Source organism: Psammomys obesus, unplaced genomic scaffold, assembly GCF_907164565.1.
Source record: "Psammomys obesus unplaced genomic scaffold, mPsaObe1.curated_primary_1811, whole genome shotgun sequence".
In the NCBI taxonomy this organism is placed as follows: domain Eukaryota; kingdom Metazoa; phylum Chordata; class Mammalia; order Rodentia; family Muridae; genus Psammomys; species Psammomys obesus.
Window position 1 is genome coordinate 29,139,176 of NW_026585895.1, and position 9,791 is coordinate 29,148,966.

Sequence of the window (9,791 nt, forward strand, 5' to 3'; positions counted from 1 at the left end):
CTTCTTCTTCTTCTTCTTCTTCTTCTTCTTCTTCTTCTTCTTCTTCTCCTTCTCCTTCTCCTTCTCCTTCTCCTTCTCCTTCTCCTTCTCCTTCTCCTTCTCCTCCTCCTCCTCCTCCTCCTCCTCCGCCTCTTCCTCCTCCTCCTCCTTTTCCTCCTCCTCTTCTTCCTCCTCCTCCTCCTCCTCCTTCTTCTCCTTTTTTTTCATGTATGTTTGTTTCTGGCTTCTTTGTCAAAAATCAGGTGTCCATAGGTTTATTTCTGGGTCTTTGATTCAATTCCATTGCTCAACCTGTCTGTCAGTAAAGAGTTGTCTCCTCTGTCAATGAGTTGCAGGTTATTCACCACTTTCTCTTCTAATAAATGTAGTGTATCTGCTTTTATGTTGAAGTCTTTGATTCACTTGGACTTGAGTTTTGTGCAGTGTGAAGAGTTGTTAGAATTTTAATGGAAATTGCATTGAATCTGTAGATTGCTTTCGTTAAGATGTCTGTTTTTTACTATGTTAATCCTACTGGTCCATAATCATGGAAGATACTTCCATCTTCTAATATCTTCTTCAATTTCTTTCTTCAAAGACTTTAAGTTATAGTCATACAGGTCTTTCATTTGCTTGGTTAGAATAACACCAAGATATTTTATATTATTTATAGCTATTGTGAGGGGTGTTGTTCACCTAATTTTTTTCTAAGCCCATTTATCATTTGTATAAAAAAGGACTACTTTTTTGTTTTGTTTTTGAGTTAATTTTGAATCAAGCCACTTTGCTGCAGATGTTTATGAGCTGTAGAAGTTCTCTGGTAGAATTTTGTGGGTCATTTATCTTTACTATCATATCATTTGCAAATACCAATATTTTTACTTCTTCCTTTTCAAGTTTTATCCTCTTGACCTCTTTTCGTTGTATGATTGCTACAGTTAGAACTTCAAAAAAAGATTCTCAGCTTCATATGGAGAAACAAAAAACCCAAAATCTCCAAAACAATCCTGTACAACAACAGATCATCTGGAGGTATCTCCTTCCCCGATCTCAAGCTGTACTACAGAGTAATAGTAATAAAAACTGCATGGTATTGGCATAAAAACAGAAAGGAGGATCAATGGAACTGAAGAGAAGACCCAAAAATAAACCCACACACCTATGAATACTCGATTTTTGACAAAGAAGCCAAAACCATTCAATGGAAAAAAGACAGAATCTTCAACAAATGGTGCTGGTCCAACTGGATGTCTACGTGCAGAAAAATGAAAATAGATCCATATTTATCACCCTGCACATAACTAAAGTCCAAGTGGATCAAAGACCTCAACATAAAACCGGACGCGCTAAATCGGTTAGAAGAAAAAGTGGGGAACAGCCTAGAACTCATTGGCACAGGAGACAACTTCCTGAACAGAACACCAACAGCACAGGCTATAAGAGCAACAATCAATAAATGGGACCTCATGAAACTGAAAAGCTTCTGTAAAGCAAAGGACACCATCATCAAAACAAAGAGACTGCCTACAGATTGGGAAAGAATCTTCACAAACACTTTATCTGACAGAGGACTAATATCCAGTATATACAAAGAACTAAAGAAGCTGAAAAGCAGCAAACCAAGTAATCCAATTAAAAAATGGAGCAGAGCTAAACAGAGAATTCTCAAAAGAGGAATATCGAATGGCAGAGAAACACTTAAAGAAATGCTCAACCTCACTAGCCATCAGGGAAATGCAAATCAAAACAACCGTGAGATTTCACCTCACACCCATCAGAATGGCTAAGATGAAAAACTCAAGTGACAACACATGCTGGAGAGTTGTGGAGAAAGAGGAACCCTCCTCCACTGCTGGTGGGAATATAAAGTGGTACAACCACTCTGGAAATCTATCTGGTGCTTTCTCAGACAATTAGGAATAGTGCTTCCTCAAGACCCAGCTGCTAGGTATATACCCAAAGTTTGCTCAAGTACACAAAAGGGATACTTGCTCAACCATGTTTATAGCAGCTTTACTTGTAATAGCCAGAACCTGGAAACAACCCAGATGTCCATTAACGGAGGAATGGATACAGAAATTGTGGTATTTTTACACAATGGAATACTACGCAGCAATCAAAAAGGAGGAAATCATGAAATTTGCAGGCAAATGATGGGATCGAGAAAAGATTATTCTGACTGAGGTATCCCAGAAGGAGAAAGACAAACACGGTATATACTCACTTATATAGACCTATAAGACATGATAAACATAATGAAATCTATACACCTATAAAAGATAATCAAGAGAGCGGACATGGGGTAAGATGATCAATCCTCGTTTAGAAAGACAGATGGGATGTGCATTGAACATATGACAGGAGTCTACTGAAGGCATCTGAAAGACTCTAACTAGCAGTGTTTTCAAAGCAGATACAAAGACTCATGACCAAACCTTCGGCAGAGTACAGGGAATCATAAGAAAGAAGGGGAGTTAGTCTGATGAGGAAAGGATAGGAGCTCCACAAGGACCAAATGTATCTGGGCACAGGGTCTTTTTTGAGACTGACATTCAACCAAGGACCATGTATGGATATAACCTAGAACCCCTGCTCAGATGTAGCCCATGGTAGCTCAGTAACCAATTGTTTTCCCATAGTAAGGGGAACAAGGACTATTTCTAACAGGAACTCAATGGCTGGCTCTTTGACCTCCCCACCCGCCAAGGGAGGAGCAGTCCTGTTAGGCCGCAGAGGCGAACCTTGCAGCCAGTCCTGAAGATACCTGATAAAACAGGATCAGATGAATGGGGATGAGGTCCCCCCACTATCAGTGGACTTGGAAAGGGGCAGGGTGGAGTTGAGGGAGGGAGGGTGGGATTGGGAGGGAATGAGGGAGTGGGATACAGCTGGGATACAGAGTTAATAAAATGTAACTGATAAGAAAAAATAAAATTATAAAAAAAAATAACTTCAAGAACTATATTGAATAGATATGGAAGGAGTGGACAGCCTTGTCTTGTCCCTGATTTTAGTAGAATTGCTTTAACTTTCTCTCCCTTTAATTTGATGTTGGCTATTGACTTGCTGAATCTTGCTTTTATTGTGTTCAAGTGTGTGCCTTTTGTCCCTTATCTCTCTAAGACTTTTAATGTAAAGGGCTGTTGGATTTTATTAAAGGCTTTTTAGGCATCTAATGGGTGACTGTATGTGTTTTTCTTTTTCAGAAATGTCTTTTTTTTTCTTGTACTTAATAAATATTTTTTTCTGCTGGATCATTCTTATGCCCACCACAAAAACATGCATTATTACTGTGTAGGTGAGTGTTTCTCTGTAATAAACACAGACCAAAAACAATTTAGGGAAAAAGTTTATTTCTTCTTACAATTCTCAGGTCACCATCCATCACTGAGGGAGTTGGGCCATGAATTCAAGGCAGGAACCTGGGATCAGGACCTGAAGAAGAAATTAGAGAAGAATATTAATTCCTAGTTTGCTCTTCTGGGCTTGCTCAGCCTGGTAGCAATATGACAATGGGCCAGGCCCTCCCATATCAATCATTAATGAACAAAATGTTCCAGATATATGCCCAAAGACAAGTCTTATGTCGACAATTCCTCAATTGATGCTCTATTTTTCAAGATGTCTACTTTGTGTCAAGTTGAACAATTAAACAAAACTATTACTTGTCAACAAAGGGTACAAATAAGGACTTAAGGATATTGCTTAATTAATAAAGTGAATGCTGTATAAATATGAGGACCTGAGTTTGTATCTATGACATATAATCAAAAAGCTGGTTGCAATAGCACACATGTTATCTCAGTGCTGAGGTGTGGGGAAAAGATACCTGGATCTTTAGAGCTTCTTGGCCATGCCTCCTATCTAAATCCAAGCTGAGCGGAAGACCCTGTCTCTAAAAACAGGAGATTGAGAAGATACCTGAAGTAAACTCTGGATTTCATAAGACTGTGCAGGTACATAGATAGGGAGCACATATGCACACACACACACACACACACACACACAAACACACACACACACACACACAAGAGCAGTGGAGTTTGTGGTGGTGAGGAGGCTTCTCACCTTGTAGTGGGTCAGGGAGCAGAGGGAAGACAGAACCAGAGGGAAGATAGAATCAGAATACAAGCTAGACACTGCAAAGACCCAAACTGCTTCCTCCAAGCAGCTCTCACTTCCTAAAGGTTGCACAGCCTTTAACTAGCAAACAGGACTAAGCAGGAAGCCAGCTTCCAATAAAAGTCTATGACAGTATTCCGAGATTGAGCCCATAACAGGACATATAAGATTTCACTGTGTCATGAGAGAAACACACCTTAACTGGTCAGAAATGTACACACACACAGGAGAGAGAAAGAGAGAGAGAGAGAGAGATGTGAGAGAGACTATTCTTTCTATTATACATCTTACTTTATCTGTTTCTCTTTGACAAAAACAAAAAGTCCCATGGGCAGTCTTATTCTTACCCTTTTCCCTTTTTACTCTTTCTAATAACCTTGCTAATCTTTCATTCATATCCCTTATGGTTCTACTCTGTCCAGTAAGAGCCCTTGATTTTACCAGGTACCAGATAGTGGTCCATTCTTTCCTTTCACGGTAGTGATCTGGTGATCCTGTCCTTGAAACATGTTCTTGGTTGAAGTCTACAACACAGCTGCTTCTTAACCCTCTGAGGACACTGTCTCTATTTCCTTTGCCCAGCATACCACCTTTCTCAATTCTGGCTACAAGTAAGAATCAGTTTTGAAAAATAAATTGATGTCCAAGCCTGTAAACAGCTAATTAAATAAGAACATCTAAGGGTTCAATATAAGGTTTAACCAACTCTCTGAAAGGGTTCCAGAAATTTCTAAAATAGTCCCAAGGCTGAGAGCTACTGGAACCGATGGTGTAGCTAAGGTGTCTATCAGACTTCCTATCTCTTCCACATGCACTTCTCCAAACAATTTCACCTGATGTGTGGCCTTCAAGCACCATCAATATCTAAGATCTTCTAAACTTTTTCAGAGAAAAGCTTGGGCTGCTATTCTCCCAAAGGCTGAAATTTTATACAGAACTTCCTAATGCCTCTATATTCAGATGCCTTACATGATTACCAAAGAAAATCTGTCCAAAGCTGACATTCAATTTCTCCATTCCAAGGGCTGCTTCTTCCGTAGTTATCTGCTTCTTGGTAGCCAGCACTTAATCTTTCCAGGCACATGGGTCCTTGTGCAAGTAAATGTTCCTGTTCTGGACACATCCTTTGTGCTGCCTTCACCGTTATCTCACATCTAACCTGCCAGCCAATTCTAACAAAGTCCATCAAAAACACCATTACTTCTTCCATCATTCACAATGGCACAGCACGCGCCAACCTTTGTCTTCTTTCTTTAAACATAACAAGTCCTGCCATTACTGCTAAAATGTAATGCACACAATGAACCACTTACAATAAAATTAAAATCATGCCATTTCACAGGCCTGAGAAACATCTGACAGCATTGTATTAGTTACTTTTCTATAGATGTGAAAAAGAACTGTGACGAAGCAACTTATAGAGTAAAAAAAGGGTTTATTGGGAGATTACAGTTTCAGAGAGTGAGTCCATTGGTCATCATAGTGAAAAGCATGAGAGCAGGAAGGTAAGCATGGCAGTAGCTGGGACCTTAGATCTTTACCAAAAAGTAGAAGGTAAAGAAAGTTGAATGGGAATGTTAGGGGAATTTAAAATGTCAAAGCCTGCCCTTTGTGACACACCTCTTCCAATAAGATCACACTTTCTATTGCTTCCCAGGAAGTTCTACAATCTGGGGACCAAGAATTCAAATCCATGAGCCTAAGAGGGCCACTCTCATTCAAATCACAGCATCTAGCTCTTTGGACCCCTAGGCTTGTGGTCATATCAAAAGCATTTAGTGCCCTGGTCTTTCACAATCTTAACACAGTTTGATAATCCAAAGTCCTGTCTCAAATTATAATCTTCCAGGGTACAATTTCACAGGTACACATTACAATTCCAAAAAGGAAAAATTGAGGCATAGTGAGGAAATACTAAGCCAAAACAAGATTGAAATCCAAGAGGGCCAACTCCAAATTCTACAGGTCTGTATCTGATGTCAGTGGACTTACTGGCTTGTCTGTTCTAGCCTTGCGGCCTACCACATGCTTCTCTCCTGGGCTGGTTCCACACTCTGCAGCCATCTCTCACTGGCAGAAATCCTAGGGCTCTGACATTTCCATCATCCTGGATTCCACAATGCAATCCATTTTTACAGTTTCACACAATGGCCTCTTCTGACCTTCATGCAGAGACTCCCCTGCCACATGACTGGACTCAGCAGCTTTTCTTAAATGTGGAATAAGACTCCCTTTATTCCTTATCCAATCCGGCCTATCCTTATCTCTTTGAGCATGCGTCTTTGGTTCTAACAATAAATTTTTGCACTCTTTTTTTTTTTTTTTTCGTTAAGCTGTACATTTTTTTTTCTCTTTGCCTTGCTTGGTCTTTTTCATTGTAGATCAGCATAAGAGTGATAGCTAAAAACCACAGGGCAGAGTTAGTATTTGGCTGTCTTGAAATCTCCTCTGCCAAAAACATAAAATCCATTATTTTTCAATTTTGCCTCACCCACACACACACAAAAAAAAATAAAAATAAAAAAATAAAAAAAAATGCTAGGACAAAGGCAGAAAGCAGCTACATTCTTTGCCAAAATATCACAAGAATGCTCTCTAGTACAATTACTCTTTCCCTCAAAAAATTTTTTGACCTAGACCTCCATGGTCCACACTGCCCTTTGTGCTACCATCTTCCAGGCTCCTATTAGGATGTCCTACTAAGTCTACTTACAGCATTGAACCAGTTTCCTTGCCAAATAAAGTCACAAGGTCATCTACATTCCTCCCAAATCCAGCATGATCAGAGCTATCACAGCGACACCACACAATTCCTGATACTTATTTCTATCTTAGTTGCTTTTCTCTTGCCTTGAAAAAACAAAATAAGAAACACCATGACCAATGGAGCTTATATAATAAAGAGTTTATTGAGGGATTACAGTTTCAGAGAGTGAGTCCGTTGATTATCATGGTGAGGAGCATGAGAAAAGAAAGGCAATATGGCACAGGCGCAGTACCTGGGAACTTATATCTTTACCCACCAATAAGAGGTAAAGAGAGCTAAATGAGAATGTTGTGGGCTTTTAAAACCTTAAATCCTACATCACAGTAACACACCCCTTGCAATAAGGTCCTACTTCCTAATCTTTCTCAAACAATTCCTCCACCTGGGGATCACGTATAGGCGAACATACGGGAGCTATTCTTACTAAGACCACCACATGCATCAATCAACTACAAGTCTTTCCGTTACTTTTTTTGAATTTGTTCCCCCCTACTCTCTCCCGCTCTCTTTTATGCTTGTTTTAGAGATCAAGCCTTGTGCTGTTACAGATCCACACCAGGGAAACTCTTGCCTTTGTGCTAGGAGCTTCAGGTGTCTGGGACGTTATTCTCCCAGATACACTTTCCCTGCTTCATTTAAGGGTCATGTCATTCCTCCATCAAGGTTTGCCTATCTGCTCTTTCACCTTATGCTCTTCATCGTTCATGTTTGTTTCAGGTGTGCTAGATTTCAGTCTTCTCAAACACAATACACAGGGTTTAAAAAAAAAAAACCTGAGCATGGTTTTGCAGTGCTGGAGTCCTCTGGTTATCATTTACTAAATGAATTCATCCATTTTGTAAAGCAGAGGATTCTAGTTAAAGCCTATGCCATGTTACTGATAAACAATAAAACCTTGAAAATTATAAAAGACCATTGGAAACAATATATGCCCCAGAAACTTTGAATCTTGTATCTATTGTTGGAAATCACTCTTTTATTGGAGATGAAATTAAGAGGAGGTGAAAATATGCTGCAATACTGTGACTTAAACCACTGCGAGATTTGTATAATTTAAATCACTCTTAAATTAAAAGACTTTCTCACTGCATGCAAATACTGTTGTTTTCTCAAATCTGAGGCGCTAAAAAGTCATAGCTCCTATGAGAGACATTCTAGTATTGGTACCAAAATATCTTTCAAGTAAACAAAGTCAAACAACACAGAAAGGATAAAAATAAGGGAACAGTATATCTGCACATGTAAATGAGTTTGACACTGAAGCAAGCAGGCCTGCATCTGAATTTAAAGCTGTTCATTATAGATTTTCCCAAAGTTAAGAAGTGAAATAAATCTAGGTTTATTTGCAAAATGACTTAACAGTCTCCAAATCCAAAAAGGAAAGGGCTTTTTAGTATAGTCAGATCCAGAGATATTTAAGAGACCAGAATTTTGCATAGTAGAACTCCAGGACAGCAAAAACTTACGTGCCTACATACTCAAAATTAGGGATATTCACTTCATATATAAAAATAACTATGTATTTAGAAGTATGTATCAAGAAGATTTGTAAAAAGTTCCAGATTCTTAATTTATTTATAATATCTTTAAACATTTTATAAAAGATTTTTTCTGTACTCTCCATAATATATTCTAATTATTTATAAAAAAAAATTAGTTTGAAACCTTTAAATTCAGGCAAATAAATCATTCGTTTACAAGTTCAGGGGAAAAGTTAAAATGCTGTAAAAAGTGTTCTTTAGGGAGTCGAATTGGAATGTGAATCCAACACAGTCTCCTCCTCACACACTAGATGTCACTACATACCCTGAAATATTGGTTGTAATCTGAGCTATTGCTTTAGCAGCTCTAGAGGCAAAACCAGTTCAGAGCACAAAACCATCTCCAAATCTATTTGCCAATCAGAAACACGTGGCTTCTATCTGGAGAATTACATGGATACTAATGAATTTCTTTTGAAATCCCTCCAAAAACTGCATGGGGGTTGGGGAAAGCAATCTTACAGGTTTCCTTTTACATCTACTCTTACTTTCCCACACACTTACATTAACTAAAATATTTGTGTTTAATGCATGATTAGTCCCATCTTGAAAAATAAGAGCTCTATAGAGAAAATAAAAATCAATGAATTTAGAAATGATTTCTACAACAGAGAAAAAAAAATCTGAGGGAAAAGCTGCAACAGCAAAAGGAATGGTGCCTGAAGCCCAGCCCTATATGATGGGAACAGATGCCAAGGCTCAGCAGACACACACTGTATTCAATGTCTACATACACACAGCAGCTGCCACTGATCTTAGCGCCAGTGCCCCACAGTGGAAAACCTGCCCATGAAGACAGAGCAGACAGAGCCACACAGAGACAGTCCATACTGCTGGGAACCCAAAGTGGATCCCCACCCCAGCAAACCTCAGAAAAAAACGCCCTTTTGAACTCTGTGAAGAAAGAAGGCAGAATATGGAACTTGGTGCAGAATCAGGATCAGATAGGCTACCCCAGGCCACACACAGGATGTAGCTGTGGAAGTCTGGCAGGAAGTATGAAGCTAAGAGAGTCTCTATACCCCAGTTGCAGAACATGGAACCCAACAGGGCATCCTGATCAACGCAGTTCTTTAGCCCCACAGACTGTGGAAACAGCATAACTTTAAGGGACTCTGAAGCCAGAAGAATCTCAATACCCCTTACTATGGCAATAGAAGGGAGGGACCACACAGGTCACAGGAAGTTTGTCAAAGAGCTTAGTGTAGTGTGTTGACAGGCAGAACTACAGGACACAAGAAAACTGTTTCTTCTCTGGTACCTAAGACTGGTGGGGCTTCTGTCAAACCATTATACTTGTTACCAAAGCTGATTTCCACTCTGAAGACTAATCCAATATATATATATATATATATATATATATATATATATATATATATATA